Source organism: Salminus brasiliensis, chromosome 22 (genome assembly GCF_030463535.1).
Source record: "Salminus brasiliensis chromosome 22, fSalBra1.hap2, whole genome shotgun sequence".
Classification (NCBI taxonomy): domain Eukaryota; kingdom Metazoa; phylum Chordata; class Actinopteri; order Characiformes; family Bryconidae; genus Salminus; species Salminus brasiliensis.
Window position 1 is genome coordinate 13690127 of NC_132899.1, and position 24209 is coordinate 13714335.

Below are 24209 nucleotides of genomic sequence, written 5' to 3' on the forward strand. Positions count from 1 at the left end.
AATTTTAGCTCATTGGCTATAAATTGCAACCATTTAGCTAGAGACCCTGTGGTCATTGTATGTGCTGCGTCTAGTGGCATTCTGTGAGCCAATCTCAAGAATCTCTGCAAGAATCTCTGCAATTTCATATTGACTGAATGTTTAGATGAAGGACTGTTAGCTTCTGTCCACTTAGATTGATTATGGGATCGAGGAGCAATTGTGTACAGGCCATTCTAAATAGGAAAGAAGAGAAAGAGAGAAGAGAGGGAGGAAGAAATCTAAAAAAAAAAATTAAAGAACTGAAGAAAGAGAAAGAAAGAGCGAGAGAGCAGTGCTCGCTGCTGGGCAAGCATATGTGCTCATGCCTGCCAGTGTTCTCTTCTCGCTGATCTGTTCATCTATTCCCCTCCCTCTCTCCTTTTTCCTCTTTCTCTCTCTCTCTCTCTCTCTCTCTCTCTCTCTCTCTCTCTTTCTCCCTCTTTCTCTCTCTCACACTGTTTGATTCATGCCACAGATGATTCACACTCTGCCATATCCGACATGAGGGGCGGCACAGGGATCCCTCTATCCATCCATCCATAATTCAGTACTCTCTCGTCGTTTTCTCTCTCTCCCTCTCTCTCTCTCTCTCACACTCCGCTCGTTCACTCGCCGCCTGTGTCTGGCTGCTTCTTTCTGAGCATCGGAAAAAACAGCACCCTGAAACACACCAGTGTGAGAGAGAAAGAGTCCACTGAGAAAGTAAACAGGTAGGACATGCGGACACAGTATGAATGTATGAATCGCTCATTGCTAAGCTTGTCTGAATACTTAGGAGATGGTGGATGTGAGTGAAACAGCATGTTTACAGCATGGCAACCTGATGAGTTGGGGGCTGGTCTCTTGCTTGTGCTGCGTCGTGCAGCACCTGCACCTTTTATAGGTGTAGGTGTTTAACTCTTGTGCAGTCCCAACGTTCTATATACTCCCCTTATCCAAAGAGTTAAAAATGACCTAAAGACAATTTATTTAGCCTGATGATGAACAGCTTTCAAGGAAGTATGAAGAAAGTGATGTCTCACTCTCTCCAATGTTGGGCTCACTCTCTAGGAAAATGTAATGAACTTTCAAGCTAAAGAAAAGATCTGGGTGGGGAGGTGGGGTGGGGTTGTTCCTTGCTGTTAAACATGGTGGTGGGTCTTTTTTGACCTGTAAGACCCAGTACATGGAGCTCTGTAGGGTGAAACTACTTACAGTTTATGTGTTTTCATGTGTATCTGAGCCTCTTTTTTATGTTTAAACATTAAATAAGTGGTGCTGCTTATTTTTCTGGAGTGGGCAGTGATATTATATTTTATTGGGACAGTTGTGGTCTACAGGTTAGAGAAGTGTGTTTTGGGACAAGAAGGTCTCCAGTTCAATCCCCTGGACCGACAGGAAATGGGAGTTGGAGGGGAATAAAGTAACAGTGGTTTCTCCTCCTTTAGTGTTAATGGCTATGGTGCCCTTGAACCCTTAATTGTCTCAAGTGCACTGAGGTTGCTTCCTAGCACTAGGGTTGTGTGTTCCTAGTACATTCAATCATGTGTGTGTTGAACACTGAGGCGAATCATAAAGGATAAATTTAATCTGGTTCATTTATGTGGCACAAAATCTGCTTTGGTCAACATCTGTGAAGGTGACTAGCACACTTGTTCTGGTTTTGTCTGGTTTTTACATGATCTGGGGCTTTATACCCCTCTAGCCCACACCTGGCATTAGACATGATGTCAACAGTTTCATGTTTATCTGCTTCAGAGAGTTGGATTCTATTGACAATACTTCTCTATAAGGAATAGACAGGCTGTGTGTGTGCGGATTGCACATCTTTGTCATCAGCAGCTTGCTGGTGTGTATAAATGTAAAGAGTTTTGATTGTAAAGACATCCTTGAGTATGACAAAGACATTCACTAACATTTAGACTTAAAGTATATATTACATTTGGACTTGAATATGTACTGCGTGACCCAAGAAAATAAACTAGACCGATATGTGTATAGAATCTTGCCATTATCTAAAGCTTATCTAAAAACATAGGAATTTGAAACACCATCCATTGAAAGATGTCTTAGTGGCAGGGGTTTTCAGGGACTCCAACTGTTCAGATTTATGCTATACCATCCTCTAACACAATAGGAATAAAACAAAAATGTTTACTATGTGGGGTTCTCCAAAGAACTTTTGTTGCTGCTTGTGAGTCTGTTTGACCTTCCACTCTATATGTCAGTTACATACATTAAACAGTAGACTTTAGACTTTAGTTAAACACAGAGGTGTAATTCACACTTTGAGACGCTCCAAAAGGACACTTGCTTACATGCAATTCTGGATGTGTTGAGAGCTACAGGGCACAAAGCAAAGTGTCCGTGGCCGAATAACGTGCCCTTTTTATGGCAAGCTCGAACACATTCTCGGTGATAAGGCCAGCTGTCAGCCACTGAAACTCCTTGATAGCTCCTGTGATGCTGACGAAGATGAAACCAAGACCTCACATGAAGCATTGCTCTTTCACGCATGTGCTTCAGTTTAGGGCTACTTTACCACCTGTGTGAACATGTCCTGTGGCCTGGGAAAGTGAAAGAAGCATGTGGAATGGAACGGTAAATTTATATTATAAATATTATAGGAGCGTTGTTCTGCCTGCTACACCAAAGATACATAGTGCAGTTTGCGTTTACATTTACATTTAAGGCATTTAAGGCATTTAGCAGACACTTATGTCCAGAGCGACTAACACAAGTGCTTTGCTATTTACCCAAGAATAACTTCAGCTAGTCTGAATAGGCTAATAATTCAAATATACCTCTAAGCTTTAGACACTACTAAACAAAAGTCAGTAAGGTGATCACTCAGCTGTTCGCCCAAGTATTCTCGGAAGAGGAGGGTCTTCAGTCTGCGTTTGAAGACAGCGAGCAACTCGGCTGTTCGGACACCCAGGGGAAGTTCGTTCCACCACTTTGGTGCCTGGACAGAAAAAAGCCTGGACGCTTGTCTTCCGCGGATTTTGAGGGATGGCGGGTCGAGCCAAGCCGTACTTAAAGCTCGAAGGGCTCTTGGTGCAGATCGGCTTTTGACCATTGCCATTAAGTACGGAGGGGCTGGGCCGTTCTTGGCTTTGTAGGCCAGTGTCAAGGTTTTGAATCTGATGCGGCAGCTACAGGAAGCCAGTGAAGAGAACGGAGCAGTGGAGTGACATGGCTTAGCAGCGCGCCAAGCCTGGAACAACAAATATGCTATTCTCCCTGTCACAGGTCAGTGGAGCAATAGAGATACAGCAGGCACAACAAAAATGTTACAGTTATACACTACAATATAAGAACATATTTGTAAAAGCAAAAGAATCAAACTAACAAACTGTTCACTTGTGATCGAACTAAAGATAATATGATGCACTACAAATATCAACAACACTTTCAGAGCAGAAACCTCTTCACTCTGCTTGAGAAAGAAAAGACAGAGAGAGAAAGAGAGAGAGAGAGAGAGAGAGAAAGAGAGAGAGAGAGAGAGAGAGAGAGAGAGAGAGAGAGAGAGAGAGAGAAAGAAAGAGACTGGGGTTTGTAGGCATCTTAGGTTATATTCACACAGCAGGTAAAAGTGGCCCAAATCCAGTCCTTTTCGTCATATGTGACACTGAAGTGTTATCTGTGTGGCAGTGTGAATAGCAAAAACACACTGAATCTAATATTTACAATTTCGTTTTGGTCCTTTTTTTTATGTGATATTGAAATCTGATACAAAATCTGATACATATCCGATATGCAGCAATGCGACTCTCTCTGAACAGCCAGATCAGAATTTATGCAACCTTTATGTCAGTCTAACTCGACATTCAGCAAAGAGAGGGAAAAATGGACAACAGCAGTGAGGAAGGCTTTCAGTGGCGGGATAGTGAGGTAACAGACCTCTATAAATATTTGAGGTGATGTCTCTGTTTAAACTAAATATTAAAGCACATATCGCAACCGCTCAGTGTTTGAAGGCATTTCTAAAGAAGTGGATGTAGCTGCAGTGTTAAAGAAAAAAAACAACAACATAAAAACAAAGAAAAAGAAACCAAGGAAGCAAACTAAAGAAGTGACCGGGGCCGAATAACGTGCCATTTTTACAGCGAGCTTGAACACGTTCTCGGTGATGCGGCCAGCTGTTAGCCACTTGACAGTTCTTGTGATGCTAAAAAGGTGAAAGTTAAAACCTTGCATGAAGCATTGCTCTTTTGCGTCAGTTTAGGAGCGTGAACAGTTTAGATGAATGATGGATTTGGGCCACTTTATCTGCGGTGTAAATTGCGCAGCAGAAGCTGTGGAAGCTACTGCCATTTTTGTGTTATTTTCAGTGGTGCACATGAAGAAAAATGCTTAAGAAGAGCACAACTAGACATTAACCATGCAAATAATCAAATTAAAGGTGTGTGTGGGTGCAAGTGTGCAACCACACTTCAGTTATGGCCGACCACAGGCTTGTGGATTACACTCCTGTTGATTAAAATGCCCTTAGCATGCCAGCTATCATTACCCAGCTGCTACCTGCCATTGCCTCACAATCTAAATGCAGAAAAAAAGACATCCAGCACCATTGCTTCAGCTCCAAAGTATAAATGCCGGTTTGATTGTCTTTCAGGATTAACGGCTCATTTCCTGTGAACATCTTTCCACTCCACTTGTGGCCATGCTAATGCTGGTCCATTACGCAAGTGCTTAATGATGACGCTAATGTTGAAAGCAACAAGCACAAGACCTCACTGAGCACAGAATACATTTTGCTGTGCTGTATCTGGGGAATTTTAGTGTTGAGCAAGTGATTATGGATCACTCTGAGACTCTTACAGACAACTCAGGTCAGCTGCCCGCCCCCCACCTTTCTCTCTTTCCAAATGCAGGCTAATGGCACTGGGCTTTATCAATATTAATACTTTTTCTATGTCAAATATTGTGTGTCTGTCTCTTTTTCTCCCGCTCATAAGCCATTAGGGAGATAATTCTCTCTCTTGGAGATAATCCAATCATCAGAAGGGTTTGATATGACTTGATTTTATTTCTTGATTTTCATTTCAGAAGATATGACATTATTTTCACAGCCTTTTCTATCTAAAGCTGGCAGTTTCTGTTTCAGACCTGAGGTGCCAAGCAGTACTGAGCCTAGGTGGTGCTCTTCTCTCTTTCAGCACAGAACCAACAGAGTATACAAAAATAAAGACCAGCATGGAATAGGATAATACTCGCAAAACACAGTTTCTTATCATTTATTTATTTTCTCTCTGAAACCTGTGTTTAATCTTGCAAAACATGTATTATATTTTCAAAATGGCAAAAAGGAAAAACTTCTTAATTTTCAATTGAAGTCAATGTTAAAAGTCATTTAGAAGCTAGTGGTCCAAAGCAGCAGATGAACTAATTATGTTAAGTTAGGGCTGGGCAAATAAATCAAAGTGAAGTTATGATTTAGCTACATTTTGGGAGATGGGCCACACCCCAACTCCTCCTCTTCCCATATGTATATGTCAAACATCACACACACCACCACCCGTGTCCTCCATTCTTCTCAACTGCTCACCCCAGCCTGCCCACCTCTAATTGAATGAATCTTGCTTGTATTGGTTTTCTTTTTTTTTTGTTTAATTCTGTTAGAAAAATGTTGTGTCTGTTGCTTATTTCTCATAATCAAGGTAAAATGTTCAGTTAGCTGTGATGCTGATTTGAGGTCATGTCGCCCAGCACTATAACAAAAAGTGAAAAACTGCAAAAATGTAGATACAATTTTTGCATGACAGTAATCCTTATTCCATACTGATTGGTATTATTCAACATTGTTAAATCAGTCTAGGTTGAAATGTGGAACAAATCCCCACACCTTTCTCTCTATTAACTCTATTGACTGTACCCAGTAACAACAACCTGAAGAGTGTTTTAGAAGAGGCTCATCTTAGTATCCAAACATTTTAGAGGAAGTTGCTATGTCGGTTTGCACAGCTGGCTCATTAGTTGCATTTGGCAGCAGTCCCAGCACAACTAACCAGTGTCATATGACAAGTTCTCTTCTCCAGGTTTTAGCTGAACAGACTGATGACTTCAATGAGGTACAAACACATATTTCCCATTGTCTACTAAGCTATGAATTTGGAAATGCAGATCAGGTACATGCAGGTAAATTGCAATGTTTTGTATTGTTTGCTTTAAACTTTAAATTAATGAATATTGCACCACCTGTGAAATATAACCATCTGAGTCACTCTCTCTACACACAGCAGCAACAGAGAGAGAGCCATCACAACACTCCTAAACCAATTACAGTTCCCTCAATATCTTGCAAATTCAACAGCTTAGAGCTTAACCCATAAGAATCCATGGTGATGTAATATGGAAAAATGCTTACAGCACAGTATGCTTCACTTTAACCTATTAAGTCCCTAAGTGGCATATACTGAACATCCTGCATGCATCAATGAATGTGTGTATGTGACCTAATTTTCAGTTCTGACCCCATTGTATATGTTAAACTGGGATTTTAACCTTAAATAATGTACAGAATTCATGTGACCTCTTTTTCACAATAAGAAAAAACACTAATGAGCTGCTCAATCAATATTCAAAATTGGGTCTGGACTCTATGGGTTAAGGTTTCCAGGTGGCTTGCTGAAGAAATTGTTTATATATTTATTTACCATGAGATTGCATAGCAATAATTCTCAATCTGACTGCATACATCAAACATATCTATCTATCAATCATCTATCCATCAATATATATATATATATATATATATATATATATATATATATATATATATATATATATATATGTATGTGTGTGTGTGTGTGTGTGTGTTTCTGATTTTATATTATATGCAGTGTCATTTATATTACCCAGAGAGTGTCTGCAGCATGGTGGAATCTCTAGCTTTGACCATTGCCCTTATGGCTAGTGGCAAAACGAAAGCATAGCACTGTGATTAATGATCATGATTAGTGAGGAAGAGAATGTGCTCCTGTGGCCTCATGGTTTATACCACTTTTATCACTTCAACCTCAGGCCATATGCTTCATCTTATACCATATGTGTCCAGTGCTGAGGACAGCTTCTTCAAAGACACAAAGTCTGTCTGACCTACAAAGATGCAACAGAAGTACTATAGAATCTTAATACGTACAAGCTGTTAATCAAATGTACAGGGAGTTAGTCATTAGTTTGGCTATATTTATGATAAGTGTGCAATGTACACTAAATGTCATTTAACCCTAAAGTCATTTTTCAGATCATTTTTAATTAAAAATTGAGCATCCATACACTCAGTGCATACTGCGACAGGTACGGATCGGCACACACCTGAACTGCGAATTAACTGCCAAGGTTAACCATAATAGTGTGAAATACAGTTTCACTGCTGCTGCAGTTTCTCACACCCTCATTTAAGCCATACACAGACATTTGCAGCTTGTATTCCAATGCAAGACAAACAGCAACAGATCTGTGTTGCATCTGTTGTGAAATAAGCATCATCTCAAGCTTTTTCTCTTTTTTGTTATTCTGAAAACAAATCCGTTCAGAACAGTAAGTTTGGTGAGCCCATTAACATGAATGAGCTGGTATGTAAATGTTGTTTAAAAGCTGTGTTTTTATTTTATTTATATAGGATTAAAAAATATATTATCCGATTCCAATGTCTAAATATATTCTTAATTATCAAAAGGCCACTGCTCTTTAAAAGGGTGTAATCACATTTTTATGCAAATATATTATCAGTGTATCAGTGGCATAAAATGTTTCTTTTAAATGACAATAACATTGTTTATAACAATAATTGGGAAAATAGATCATCTTAAAAATGTTATTGTGACAGGCCAACCCAAAAGACAAAAATTGCCATTTTAAAAGCAGTACATTTTGTGAGTGGACAAAACAAGCTTTTGCAGTCACCCATGGAAGAGTATGAGCAGCACCCTCACTGGACTTGGTGAAATGCTGATGGAGAAGAAGGGATGGGACTAAGTTAAGGATGTTAGTCCATATGTATGGGAGTGCAGCTGGGAATAGAGGTAATTCTTGTGAATGTATTGTATCACCAAGAACATTAAATAACAGCAAAAAAGTTTCTGATTTTGACTTCAGGTTGATTTACACTAATATAGTCAAAATGAAATGCTATTCAAGACAGTTTGGCTATTAAGAATTAAGAAACTGGTGTTAATAATAATAATAATAATAATAATAATGTGAACATTAATAAAGCCCTAACAAAACATACAGGTAGTAAATCATGAATCATTTTTTTCACATGTTGTATTTATCAAGTCAGACATGATAATCTGTTGAAAAGGTTTTTTCTTGCTGTGATGATGAACAAAAAGCATCTGTAACAAAGATTTACACTGCTGATAGAGGACAGCAAGGTTAATACAAATACAGGAAACATACAAAAGTATGTTTGGAAAACCATGCTTTTTTCATTTATCTATTTATCTAAGACTTTAGATAAATAGATTCCATTTCTACATCTTTACAATCATTTCTTGCTCTTTTCCAGCCTTGGCTATATGACATCTCATTTCCCCCCAAAATTACATCATCCTCTAATCCCTCTGCTCATGAATAATTGGGCTGGCTAACTCATAATGGCACACATGGCCCTTTGTTGTTAGCACACAACATTTACAAGAGGGCAAGACTCTGGTGAAACAGATACACATTTCAATGTCCCACTCAACACATTTTTAAGTGGCTCTTTTCCATATTCTGTCAAGCTCAATGGGTGGCACACCCCAGTGCCAGCGTCGAGTTGAATTGCTTGTGAAAAACAGAATTAGCTTTCCCTGAGCACTAAGTGAATGGCACTTTGTTTGTCAAGAGTTGTTTATGTGAAATGTCTTCACTTTGTGCTCAGAGGAGAATGCACTAGAGGGAATGAAAGCACTGGGGCTTTATGCAAGCTGTACAACTCAAATAAATGTGTGTGTGTGTGTGTGTGTGTGTGTGTGTGTGTGTGTGTGTGTGTGTGTACATAAAACATTTTCAGGAATGCACTCAACGTAGGCTTCATCCTAATAGGAACTCAAATGTGAAGTCCATTTTTATTGTATTTAACCAGGATAGTCTGCTGAGTAATTAAAGACACTTTTCAGTATGTTCAATAGTGCATCATAATAATGGGTACAAAATGTTCAAGCCGAGGCCTGATAACTGGAGACAGCACGAGAAAGGTACAGTATGTTCTTTGGTAGGATTAGTAAGTCAGGTTGTCATTAGCTCTGTGAAATTCTCAGGTTTAATAAATTGCACAGTGACTGTATTGAAGCATGAGGAAATGAGGCATGACAGCTTTATTTTGAGGGTATTTACATCTATATTTAGAAACATCTATAGAATTCATACAGGTCTTTATATACATAGTCCATCCATGTCACTGGACCATAACTAATTGCACAGCTGGCACATTAGATAATCTTTGTTTTTAAGTATGTATGAACTATTATCGTTACAGCATAGAAGCTAGCAAAAGTTTATATGTGATGTTTGCATTTTAATCATAGTTAAAGCCATTGCCTTAGTACAGATTATTTTGCTCCTTTTTAAAAAAAACTTGGTTGTCATCTATGAGGCATTTATTATTTGACAGTTTGAATCTTGTGGCTGTTTTTTTCTTTTTACAACATTTCCTAATTTTTAATAAAAAAAAAAGCAGGGTAAGAGAACACGTGTACATAACAATATACTCATCACAGTAATGAGAGTCTATTCTGCTTTCACAACTGTACAAAGAGTGAGCATTAACTTTTTCTAATAACTTTTGCAGCTTACATTAAGTGCAACTGTCTGTGAAATGTCTTACTCCATGATCTGCTAGACAACAGATAAAAATTCATATATATATATATATATATATATATATATATATATATATATATATATATATATATATGTGTGTGTGTGTGTGTAGAGTTTTAATTTTTTTATTAGATTTGTATTAGTTTTGGAGATTTTAGCTTTTATTATGCTTATACTGAAGTACCAGTTAGATACCAGTTAGGTAGTTTGGGCTAATTCTGACTCAACAGCATTTAACAGGTTTGACCAATGCTTTTCAAGGAGACATGTTGTAATTTTAGAATTCATAAGGGAGCTGTTGACAAAAGGGAGCTGTTTGACAATGAACTCTGTTCATGATTTAGCCAACCGCACAGGCACCAAAATTACAGTCCTATGGGAAAAAAACAATAGAAAGGACCCAATAAAAATTCCAGTTCCAACCATGATGGTGACCGTGAGTCCTCTTTAACAGCACTGTAGCAGCATCTGTTAGTCCCAACTGTCTGTCTGTCCACAAGCCGAGTTGCTAAAGCTCACATCATAAGCTACAGCCTCCATCTCAGTCTATTTGTGGAGAAATCAATTTAAGTGTGCCTTGCTCAGTTTCAGTTCACTGCAGTAACACTGGAACACACAATACTCCCTTTCTTTTCCTGCGCTGAAACTGCACTTAAGACTTGTTTACCTAAACAAGCTTTTCCAAAAGTTACTCTCGCGTCCTCCCAAACTGTCTCTGGCTTCCTAGAACCTCCAACTCCACCTCTTTTACCAGAACAGTGAAACAACAACTATTTTAAAATGAAGATCCTACCTCAGTATGGCTCCAGGTCTAAATAATGGCTGGATTAAGGTTTTCTTCCCTTCTCATTTGAAGTTGTTTTGCAAAGATTTACACCTTCATTAACATGTATTTATGGTGATCTCAGCCCCCAGATTTTACTTGACCACATGAAAAGACAGAGGTAAATCATTCAGCGGTGGTAAGACCATGACCATGACTTATCTTGACCATATTCAAGATAAGTATAAACTGACTTTTCCATATCAGCTCAATTACACAAGCATCACACTTTTCCACATTGACTGGTCCAAGTTGAATATCCAGCTTTGTACCGGATTCACTTATCATGTCCAAAAAGCCCTCTGGACAGTAGTAACGCTGCAGCAGCCGCAAGGTAGCTTCCCCCTCTGCCAGCACAGATGGTGCTTGTTTTAAACAGCTTTTTTTGATATGACTATATAGTGCAGGTGTTCTCAGCCGGTTATTATAAGCAGAATATAAACATTTGTAACAATGGAGGCTAACAGACAGACTGTACTGTACTTGCAAGGAGTGTTTATTGAAGACCTTGGAAGCCCAAGGAAGATAAAACAAATCTTCACTGTCACTGTTTTTGACTTAACAATGGGAATCTGAAAGTCAATGTTATGATGAATGGACAAACACAAATGCTATGAAATGACTTGGAATAAATTGTTTTTTTAATTGTTTTCGATTGAAAGGTAGCTGTTTGAAGATACGTTTTAAGATAAGTTTTGTGTGGCCATGACAAAATACATAATACATAATACAAAATTTGAGCCATAAACAAAATGAAAAGTTAAAGAACACGAGACAAACAACCACCAACCAAAATGAACACAAGGGTAAAAAAACAACAACACTGCAGTTTGTGTAGGGTCATGAGGAACGCCACAGCCCTCGTTATGGCAGACTGGGGTGTGATTAACCAGCAGTGCAAGAACTAGTCTAGTGTGGGACTAAAATTACAATTCAAAAGTTTGCAGTAATGAAGACAGGGGAACAGGCTAAAGATCTTCTATTAACAAGAGTGTCATTATTAAGCTACACACTTACAATAACACTGCTAGTGCCACACTGGGAGAATCAAACTGTGGGCAGAACTCAAGTAAAGAAAACTTGCTTCCCTAATGTGTCGAATTGTACTTGGCTAGAAAAATAAAGAGTAAAACTTTTAACTTCTCTTAACTTCCCTGGCCAATATTCAAACACATCTGCGAGCACACACTCTGTAGCCTAAGTAACTAAACAGAGCAGAGGCCCATGTGGAGTGAAATGCAAAAGTGCAGTTCACTTACCTGTTTAAAAGAACCCAGAAGGCACAGACAATCAAACCTCAGTGTGTTCACAACATTGACCAAATATAGCCTCTTCCAATTTAAGAGATAAAGAGAAACAGTTAGGATGGTCATGGATTTCCTTCCATTACCCTGTGGTGGCTCATTAAGTAGTCTTCTGTAATTACCATACAAATGGACAGGGTTTGCATTCCTTGTCTTACATTTACATTTATGGCATTTAGCTGGTGTCTGGTGAGCTTCTATCTGTACACCAAAAGCTTTCTTGAGCAAAGCCACAGAAGAACCTCTTTTGATTTCACCAGGAACTGTTTTTTTTTTTTTGTAATAGAGAAGTGTGAGTATGAAGAACCCTTTAAATGCTTAAAAAACATTTCTCAACTATAGTTCTTTTTCAAAGTAAAATGTCCTCATGATGGCGTCACTTAAGTCTTGGCTAGAACATCTAACACCAGCACAGTCTTTGCTTAGGTCCTCTACTGAGGCATGCATGGTTCAAAAACATCATTTTTTGCAATTATCCTCAATTGGCCATTAATGGTGTACAGATGTAGAAGCATCATAGTCAACTTTTAGAATATAAAAAAGTGTCTAACTTTCTAACCTTAATCAGTGTGATTTAATCATCTTATGGAGAAAACAGGGATCTAATTTTTTACATCTAACAGTGTAGGTGTATCTGTCGATTTTTTTTTATTCTAACTAAGCAAGAGCACATCTGCCTGCACTCGTTAAATCAAGAGGTCTCAGCCTTCAGACAGCTGATAAGCTATGTTTCAGCTTGCCTGAAACAAAAATCAGCAGTCACACTGTCCCTTTCTGGAGAAGATAAGAACCCCTGATGGCAAAGGAGAAACTTCAATCTGCTTGAATTTGACTTTTCATTTTGCACTTTATAAAAATCACCACCATCTCTAAATGCTGTCAGACATTTTGAGGAAACTGAAGTATACATTCTTAAAAACGAAAGCAGCTTCCAATGGTTCTTTGCGCAGTGCCATACAACAGTATTTCTCAACCCTGCTCATAGAAGCCCACTGCCTTGCACTTGTTTGCCTGTTTCCCTGCTCCCAACACACCCGATCCAACTAATCTGTGTGGGTGGTTCCAGCTGGAAAAGCATTAACATGTGTGGGGCAGCAGGCCTCAAATTTAAAGAACCTTTAAATTGGTAAAGATCCATTACATCAACTTCTTTAAACCTTTAAAGGGCTCTTCAAATAACCATCTCTATTACAAAAACACTTCTATGGCATCACTCAAAGAACCCTTTGTAGCACCTTTGTCTTTAGGAGTGTAATGCACACTTCAGTCACCTTTTATTGTTACTCATATTGAACAAATGTTCCTGACTTATCCTCACATCTGTTCAGACACTGACACATTTCATCTAAGACAAGCAGCAGAGACTGAGGCAGGACTGTAGATCTGCTGCTTTGGCAGTAATAAATCAATCAGTGACAAAACGTGTCAAAATCAACTGTGTGGTACGTTTTAAAGAATAAAAGAAACTAGTGAGTTTAGCATTAGCAAACAAGCTGCAGACCACAGTATTGAACTTTCAGTTCATTTGAGACTTTCAATCATGTAGAAACACTCTTTGAGAACAGGGTTGAAAGGGTTTACTGTAAGATGCAAGTACTGTAAGTACAAATATGCCTTTAGTACAGCCATGCAAGCTAATATTATATACTTAACTTTAAATATTACATGAAAAACCTGCAGACTTCTGAGACATGTTTTATTGATAGATATAGATGAAGATTGACATGTTTCAGAGTGATAAATCAGAGAAGCACGGAGAAAAAAATATATAAACTGTTTACAATCCAAATAAAGGCACCTCCATTTGTGAAACATGGTGATAGAACAGACATGTGTGATTATCAGTGATAATGGCTTATTTTTTATGATTTTTGTTGATGATGACCTAAAAGGAGGACAGTGACCTGAAAAAAATACTACTTAAGTATCTAAAAAGCTTTTAAGGGTCTAAGAGCTTATTGTTAAGAACTCGTCAAGTCTGTCACCTGACCCCAATTTCCATTGTTGAGCATACATTTCAATTAAAGAAAGGAAAGACTGAAGATAAAAGGATTTCCTATTTGTAGACAGTATTACTAGTTAGCTGCATTTGAGGTTAGATACTTCACCCCACCGCCTCAGTGCCAGGACTGAATAAAAGTTTTGTATAAAACTTGAAGAGCTCTTGGTATGGATTAGGTTTTGATACCTAATAAGGTAACACAGTAGAGGGATCTCAGGAACATGAAACTTCCAGGGAACACAAGAGAGGAGTGAAATTAGGAAGACAAGTGAAAACAAGTCGAGCCACTGCATTCTTGATCAGTTGCTAGGGCCTGATGGCAGCCATAAGAAAACCAGCCAGCAGGGAGTTGCAGTAGTCAGGTCTTAAGATGGCAAAAAGTTGAACAAGCACAGGGTGGCCTTCCTAGAGAAAAATAATTTTTGATTTGACTATAACTCTGTAAAAATGCAGTGCTTTTGGCAGGTAGCTTTTGACAATGTATTGTCATGATAGTGCTGATTCATTTGTTCACAGATAGGCCATTGGTCTTGCACTGCACTGCTGACATGTGGTAATATGTCTCTATGTCGCTGAGTGCTGTGAGTCGAGTGGGATACTAAGCTGATTCCCCATAGGGACACAAAAGCGCTTGGGTCTCCTACAACATGATTAGAGGCCTATTTTGTGTGGATTGCTAGGTTTGCTAGTCTGGACAGTTCAAGGCTTCATTGTAAGATATTGTGTTGGGGAAACAACTTGGCAGTTGGTCAAGATGGCCCACAGCATCACTTGAGAACTGCAAAGAGCCTGCTGGCTCCTGTCTGCAATGAAAGTGTTCAATGTGTAATATGTAGAGAATTTAAACGAGGTTGCATGTGAGGATTTGGGCATCCTTGACCAAATAACAGATTTTGATTTTTTTAGGAAACAGTAAACAGTACCTCTGAATTCATCAATAACAGTGAAGCTTAACATTACTAAACAACACAGTCTTCTAACATTTTACTAGTGATTGTAGTTTATTTGTTTGCACTGAATCAACCAGTGTTTAACCTGTTGTTTTTATTATGGTTTCCAGTCAGTGATCGGTTGGTTTACGTGTATAGTGTGTTTTCATCAGCTGATACAGTGTCAAATATAGAAGAAACCTCCATGCATACACCTCCCATTCCTGAAAAATCATCAACTACAGAAATGAAATATATTCTGCTCATTCATTGTTTTGCCTGGTTTGGAGCTTGAAGTAACTGTCTCTACTGTCCAAGTAAAACTTTCTACTAAATTGTGCTGCATTGCTGTGAGGATTTGATTGCATTCAGTGACAGAGTGTGGGTGAGGCCAGGATGTTGAATTATCACCACTCTACCTCATCCCCAACTCTTCAACCTATCCTAAAAGTATTAGATGGAGCACCATCATTCCAGAGAACACAGTTCTCCCACTGCTCCACAGCTCAATGCTTAGCCCACGTCTGGCAGTTGGCATGGTGCCAATAGATTCATGTTTGTCTGCTTCACAGAGTCCTATTCTATTGGCAATACTTCTCTACAGGTACTAGACAAGCTGTGTGTGTGCATGTGCACATCCGCGTGAGTAATGTGTGCAGCGTAAAGTAGCTGAATGCATTCATTAGAAAGTGTATTCTGTTATTAGCTACCAAGCTAAATATGTGGCACCAGAGGAGTAAATGTGACACTACAGGAGTAAACGTTGGCTGTGCCCACAGCATTATGAATGCGTGAAGAATTGCATGAAAAACAGGTCACTGGTGGCAAGGCAGTCTGACTTGCAGCACCCAGGCCATCGACACAGAGCTGCTGCTTAATTACTTCATGCACAGAGCACTCAGCAACTCAGGGCTTCACATGAAGTGAACACAGCACGCTTTAAAATGCAACCCATTGAGACAAGATGGATTTCCTAAGCAGCCTGTTGCCATGAAAGGCAGTGAGAAGCAGTGATGAGTTGTGTTCCAAATGTCATTAAAGCTACATTAACTTCTCTCGTTGACTTCTGGGCAGATATATTATGCATGTTGATATGAAGAAGGAAGAGCATACTGTGTTCTATTAACTGATTGGCATTCAAAGCTAATGTGAAGGCAGTTCAGGCCTACATCTGAGAAGTATCTCAGATGATTTTTTTTTTCAGGTGACTGTGTGTGTGTGTGTGTCTGTGTGTGTGGTACTAGATCTCCAACATGTTTACAATTACACACATATGTCACGGCTTGGTGTGGTGCAACAGATAACACCACTACCTGCCAGTGAGCTATTACACCATGTGGGAGACTGGGGTTCAATTCCTGGTCTGCATGACTTTGCTACGCTACACCAAAAAGAGACCTTGGGCAAGACTCCTAACGCTACATTGACCCACCTCTGTAATACAAGTAACCTTGTAAGTCACTCTGGATAAGAGTGTCAGCTAAATGCCATAAATGTAAATGTAAATGTAAATATGTCTAAAGCACCATAAGAGTGTATACATACACTCAAAAATCCACTCATAATTGGATTTCTGCAGTTATCTGATTAAGTGAAGCGGTCATGTGAACAACACTCTTAGATTTCTGAGATCGGAGAAAGGTGAGAGGTGGATTTTACATCTGTAATCGTATTTCTCAGTGCATGTATATGGTAAGGTATGGAAATCAGCAAGCGGTGTTTAACACAGCATCTGCAAGTTGCTGACAAAACACTTTTGAAGCAATGCTAAAGCTGATGCTGAAATTTACATATTCTTTATCTTCTAGATAATGCATGTTCAAAAAAAAGTTGTGGCATGAAGTTTTGCTTTTGCTTGTCGTTTAAGTCACGTCTTATTCTGTGGGATTATTGGCTGGTTGTGAAGCAGAAACCCGATTACAGCCTGTAGACGCACAGTTTTCCGTTATCTGATTATTCAAATGCATGGAAATGTGTTAAATGGATTACTGACAAATGTCTGATGAGCATGTTTAGTGGGATCGTATTTGAGCTGTGTGAAGATACTGTTTCCTGTATGCTAGTGTGTGTTTAGAAAAAACACTCTATTGGTCACTCTATTGATTACATTTACATTACATTTAAGGTATTTAGCAGACGCTCTTATCCAGAGCGACTTACACAAGTGCTTTGCTATTTACCCAAGAAAAACCTCAGCTAGTTTGAATAGACTAACAGTTCAAAGATACATCTAAGCTTTAGACATTACTTAGCACAAGTCAATAAGGTGACCATAGTACTAAGCTATTCGCCCAAGTGTTTTCTGAAGAGGTGGGTCTTCAGTCTGCGTTTGAAGACAGCACTCGTTCCACCACTTTGGTGCCAGGACAGAAAAAAGCCTGGACGCTTGTCTTCCGCGGATTTTGAGGGATGGCGGGTCGAGCCGAGCCGTACTTAAAGCTCGAAGGGCTCTAGGTGCTGATCGGCTTTTGACCATTGCCATCAAGTACAGAGGGGCTGGGCCGTTCTTGGCTTTGTAGGCCAGCATCAGGGTTTTGAATCTGATGCAGGCAGCAACTACAGGAAGCCAGTGAAGAGAACGCAGCAGTGGAGTAACATGGCTGAATTTAGGGACATTGAAGACGACCCGTGCTGCTGCATTCTGGATGAGTTGCAGGGGCTTGATGGTGCATAGAGGAAGACCAGCCAGAAGAGAGTTGCAGTAGTCAAGTCTGGAAGTGATGAGAGACTCAACGAGCACCTGGGTGGCCTCTCTAGAGAGGAAGGGTCGAATTCTCCGGATGGTGTACAGGAGGAATCTGCAGGACCGAGTTACGTTTGCAACATGACTTGAGAACGATAACTGATCATCCATGACTACACCAAGGCTTCGAGCTTCTGTAGAAGGAGTGACCAGTGAGTTCTTAAAGGAGATGGCAAGATCGTTTTTAAGTCCAGCAGTTTCCAGGATGTACAGCAGCTCCGTCTTGCTGGGGTTAAGTTTGAGGTGGTGAGCCGCCATCCAAGAAGAGACATCAGCGAGGCATGCTGAGATGTGGGCAGAAACCTGTGTGTCAGACGGAGAGAGCATGAGTTGAGTGTCAGCGGCGTAACAGTGGTAAGGGAATCCATGAGAGGATATTGATCTATTGGTATTATCATTATTATTATTATTGTTGTTGTTGTTGTTGTTGTTGTTATTCTCTCAATACAAACTTATTTTATAGGAATATTTATGTAGCAATTCTATCTTAAAATTAAACAGCTTAAAAATGATTTTGATGGTACACTGACTGGTAAAAAAAAAAAGACACCTGCAGGCCCAAGATGCTGCTAACTGCACTTTGTAACTCTGGTTGAGCTACATGAGACCACTTACTAAAACTGCCATTTGTGTAAAATCCTGTAATATTAAACCCCTTTTACAATAACCCCTTTTACAAGTACAATAACCCAGAACATTTCTGGACATTCCTCAGAGGAGCTGTATGTGTAAATGCAAATGTCAGAATCAGTTGCACTGGACATCACCCAGACTTTATCCTGCCAGCCCGCTATTACAATGTATGGTTAAATTTTGGATTTCATTATGGATGAGTCTGTAGCCTTGGTTGCAATCTTCAGTGTGCTAAAAACAGAACACTGCTATTTCTGCAGCGTACCTTTACTGTCGTGCCATACATCCTTCCCGCACTAGACATGCACTGTCCCTTGCCTAAATAATCTCCGGACCTGGTTTTCAGAGTTCAAGTGCGAAAACGACTTTACTGTACCGCGTCACTCCACATGCTTCTTTCACTTTAAAATGACATGTCTAGCTGTCTGTTCTGTGGGCTTAAAAATGGTGTAAAAGTGAATTACACTCCCCAACTCTAGGGGCAGCCCAGTAGCATACAATCAAAGACACTGAAGACAGTTAAAGTATTGCCATATTCACTTTAACTAGGAGCATTTCATAACAATTAAAAATACAAATGCAGTTGTTCACATATTTTTTCTGGTAATTACTTCTGTGATTCCAACATGTCAGTGTTTTGCTGCTAGTCACTGTTCAGGAACAGTTGTAAACCTTTATTCCTCCACATTTAATGTTTCCTTATATCTACCACTAAGATTTTTTTAAAAAGGACCTCGGCAAACTGTAATGGGACGTTCTTCTTAATATAAATTTAACACTTCATTACTCAATAGTGTGCTTTATTTCCGGGCATTGCAACGCCTCCGCACAAGTCATTCTGATGGTTGTGATTTAATATTGTCTGAATCCATTTGACTTTTCCACCCATTCAGGATGCTAAAAGTTTTTCATCAGTAGCTAAATACGATTTCCACCTATCTGACAGTTTTCTAATTTAATAGACTGATGTAACATTTCTACAGCTTCACATTTCACTATTCCTCTCAGCAGAGAGCGTGTGTATGTGTGTGTGTGTGTGTGTGTGTGTGTGTGTGGGTGCAGCATCTGAACCTCCATATGTGAGTATTGATTTCATGATGAGGCGCCCGACTCCAGTTCGCTACTGCTGCATACCATTACACTGTCTCTTCATTTCACTCCTCAAGAGGGAGAGGAGAGTGTGCATCTGTATGAATGGTTTTGTATGCATTACTATTTAATACTATTTTATTGATCAGTATTATCACTATCAATATTAGTTATCTTAGTTTTATTACAATTAAATCTATTTGAGATCCTTGGAATTGGGAGAGAAACAATATATGAAGATGGATGGATAGATAGATAGATAGATAGATAGATAGATAGATAGATAGATAGATAGATAGATAGATAGATAGATAGATAGATAGATAGATAGACGGACAGACAGTTTAATTACAGCTTATTACAGTACCAATACAATAAATGTAATTGAACTCAATTGAATTGAATGAAAGAGCGAGAGAGAAAGAGAGAGAAAGGGGCAGGGAGAGAGAGCAGGTCTTTTTCTTTACTCCAGAAGAAGTACCAGCTAATTCAATTGACTGTGTGCCAGCATGCACCATCTGTGCTGGACACTGACATATCCAATTGACTGGTGTCAAAGCTACTTGCCGGCACTTCCTTATCATCGATTGGCCCTTTGTTGGGCCTGAATTAAGTTGTGTCCACGTAATTAGATTATGCCAGCCACCCCTCCTCTCCCATCCGCTCGCCCGCTCTGCGTGTAGCCGCAGTGTTCAGTGCTCTCACCAGGCAAGACACGCTCAACTCATTTAGCTCCCTTTGTGTCCACTGACTTTCAATTCACTCCTCCACCGATTGTCAAGTTCTTACGGAGCTTCACAAAGAGTCCACTAACTACTCTATTCTGAGACGGGATACAGGAGGATGTAACAGAATCAACATGTTAAAGACCTTTGTCTGAATTGTCAATATGTATTCTATATTATATGAACTGTTATGTCACACCTATGCTAGACACCAACCTGAAGCATGAAGTATCTTATTTAATAACAGCCTGTCTACAGCACAGCACTGCGATGAATGAAAAGAAAAGAAAATCTGTTACCTGATGGATGGATTGACAGAATAATTACTTTTAATTATTTGCTGAACATTTACAGACATTTCCCCTACCTCAGAAGTAGTTGCCTGGCAAGACATGTTTGGTGTACTACAGGTACAATGGGAGGCTTAAAGAATAAAGGTACAACAAAGGGTTTCTGAGTGATGCCATAGAAGAGACATTTGTCCCATAAGAACCCTTTTTCTAAAAGAGAAAATTAACTTAATTTAACTTAATTAATTTAAAACTTCTTTAAATCTTTAAAAGCATCTTCACACTTCACTCTTTTACAAAAATAGTTCTAAATGGAACCATAAATGGTTCTGCCATGGCATTTCTTAATAAACTCTATTTCGAGTGTAGCTTATACTTCTATCACATACAATCTTTTGGCGCTATTAACTTCTTAGCTCCACTGTAAAGCTAAGAAAGCAAATTCTGGATACCAAACATGTCATGGTTGATATACAACACTTGTAGTAATTGGAAGCATTTCCAATAAACCATTTTCTAAATCTGTTTACAAAACCTTCTTTGTAGGTAATGATTTGTAACTATGTGAAGAGTTTTGAGGCTTGTTTACATGTAGTGTGCTGCACATATACACCCATTATTTGTTTAACAATATTATAATAAAAGAAAAATAAAGAAAATAATTCAAACATAAAATCAGATATACCTGATCATTCATTAAATAGACCATGTCATCTGTTGTCTTTGCATTTAGACTCCCCAGAACTAAATAAATAAATTCATGGTAGCTTCCCTTATGCGTGTTGATGCGTTTCATAATGCATATGGTTCTAGCTAGAGGAAGAGCAACCTCCTGTTAATAATTCATCAATGGCAGAAATAATTCATACTACATTTGAGAGTCAGAAAACACATTTTGGCCCATTGTCCTTCATTGACGTTGCAAAGTGGGACTGAACGTGCTGCTTAGTCAGCCTAAGTGCCTGGGCGAATAAGGAAGCATTATAGAACATTAGCCTTGTTTGATGAGCTTCGTAACTCTTTATGATAAAGAGGTCATTATTTATGGGGCTAGTCTGTGGAAAGCTGTGTGAATATTTTATCTGTAAAATACTGAACATCATTTCATTACAATGAGGTTCGCAATATAAATTACATTATCTAAACTCTATGAGAAGTTCATTTATGGAAGAAAGGACTTCAATAAAGTTCATAAAAATTTGGCTGTGTCTCCATTCATCATAACAAACAAGGCACTGTTTGACTGGTGCAGTGTTTTGGGCCAGACAGTAGAGTTCACCATAACTTAACTTAACTAAAACGAACTTAACTAAAATGAACTTCCCTATAAAAGAGAACCCCATGACTAGGCTTAATCCACACTGACAGAACAACTCCTCTATGTCCATTAAGTAATTTTGGACCATTTTAAGTCCTATGAATAATTAACAATTTATCTTACTCCCAGCGGTGATGCATGCATATTTGCTCTAGACTAGTAATACAAGTGACCTTTGAAGTGGATTCTACTGCTAACTGACACATCCCCAGAGTACCATCTTACACAATAGTACATTTCCAAAGACATATTTTTATGTGTTCATTATGAGAAGTATTCCTGACTACAAGATGGCCAGTGGAAGGCCCCAAAGGGACTGATTTTATTGGAAACCTTGCAGACAGTGTGGAAAGAAGCTCTGAGTGGGAAGTTAACTATGCAGCAGGTCTGACGTCTTAAGGCATCCTTACCATATGTCTTGTTATCTGTACGCAGGAGAAAAACTGAAGCGTAAGAAAGTGTAAGGAGGTCTTGTCTCCACTCACCTTTCTGTCACTGGTAGGAAGCTTTTGTAGACCACAAACAGGAGAGGTGAGTCATGACAGGTGCTTTAGCCTCAGTGGAAGCTGGCTGCATCCGAATGGGCAAGCCAGACCTCTGCTCATGCCGTGTCTGGCAGTATAAAACAATGGTGCTGAAGTTTACCAAAAAGGATGGCTTCAGGGCCTCTGACAGCAGCTGTCACTTCTAGAGTAAGTTCCACAACTGTAACTAGTGAGCTGGGTTAACAGGAGTTTTCCTTTGTCTTTCAATATCTCAAAATGTTTGTGGACACCCCCTTTCTAATGAAGGCATACAGCTATTTTAAGTTGCACCCATCGCTGACACAGATGTGCAAATGCACACACACAGCTTGTCTAGTCCATGTAGAGAAATATTGCCAATTAATCTACTTTAAGGACTACTTTTAGGATGAGTTAGGGAGTTGGGGAAGAGGTGGGGCGGAGATCATCCAACATCCTGACCTGTTGCTAAATGCAATCAAATCCTCACAACAATGCTAGGCTTATCAAAAACAAGAAAACATTGCATTTCCTGTACAATAAACTATTTACTTTATTTACCAGAGATTACCACGATTTTAGCCCGTACTAGTCCCTAAACTATGTTTACTAAGTGCAGGGCTGGGTTCACCAGTAAACAGCTATAGAGACAAGGACAAGGAGACTCTGCTATGTCGCCTGCAAATGAAATATATGTATGATATATTTTAGGGTGATCAAACCAGTAAGCTTCTGAAAGCCAAACAAGACATCAAGCATTTTAACTAAACCAGAATGATTGTTAGGGTAGTCAAACTATCTGATCACAGCTGCTAAAAGCTCAGAAATGTATGAAATGCTTAAGTAGCTTCTGTACTGCAGAGGTGGTCCCTAGACCAAATCATCCTTACACTGCATTATTGTGTGTTTTCTACACTGTAGTATATTTTAACTGCAGCATTGACTTATTTTGCTAAGTATGAAGCAAAATTAATCAGTCATGTCAGAGCAGGCAAAGTATGAAACATGATGCTGAACAGAGGCTACATAAATGCCCATTCATTCTCCTGTCTAGACTGGTGCTATGGCACAGAACTTCTCAATGATGCTCACAGTACCATACTATCAGAATTAGCAAATGATAGAACATTTTTTTTGACAAATACCTAGTTAATCTAATCAATCCTTCTTTAAAGTAAATCAGGCGAGCTGCTGGTGGAACTTAACAAGTTCATAGAGGTCAGAAACCAAGCCTGTGGTCTTCTTAATGTTTTATTCTAACCAATATACTGATTTTCAAGAAAAAACAACACATTTTTATAAAGTTATTAACATTTTATTTACTCTGTACTGTCAGTTATAAACAAAGAAACATGCACCAACCAATCAGTATCTAGTTCAGCATCCTTGTGCATAGATGTTGATGATATGTTTGTTAGCAGCCCTTTGTTTAGACAGCCAGTCGATATTACTAGAAAACACTGGGCTTCACCCACCAACATGCATCCCTCCTAGTTGCCTTCTACCTCCACTCCTGCCTCCTCCAGGGAGCAGAAAAGGCAAGACGGCATTCATCAATATTCAACTAAAATCACTCTTTAAAATGAATCGATACTGTGACATTTCAGTTGAAGCATACAAAAACCTCAGCTTAGAATTTCATTTTGTAGGCCAATGTCTCTTTTAATATGTGGTGTTGCAGAGTGCAAAGAGCAAGCCTTGCAGTGACTTTACAACAGTGCTTTAATTAGTGGCGTATTACGGACTGAAATTTGAGGAAATATAACTGTCAGGCACCAAACGAAGAAGATTTTTTTTTCACCTGATATGACATGTCCCTTATTAACTGTAAAGTCCACCAGTGATTCCACTAGTGATATTGGATAGTAGTGATGTAGTGATGTTTTGAATTGCACTTGTATTATACTTTGGCCCATGTAAAATTGTTTAGTGGACTTTTATTTAAAAAAAAAAAAAAAAAAACATCTGTTTTATTTTATTGTAATTTTTTGCTTTAACTGGGGTGTCCAGACCAGACATGTCCTCTTTTTGGGA

General features: G+C 39.0%; 1 protein-coding gene across 1 annotated transcript in view; it reads left to right on the top strand.

Moving 5' to 3' along the window:
* The first annotated feature begins 658 nt into the window (after window positions 1-658).
* Window positions 659-24209, top strand: part of LOC140543894 (cadherin-18) — a 225079-nt gene continuing 201528 nt past the window's right edge. The window contains exon 1 of the mRNA XM_072667197.1: window positions 659-731. The gene's annotated coding sequence lies outside the window, so the exon portion shown is untranslated. The remainder of the gene's footprint in view (window positions 732-24209) is intronic.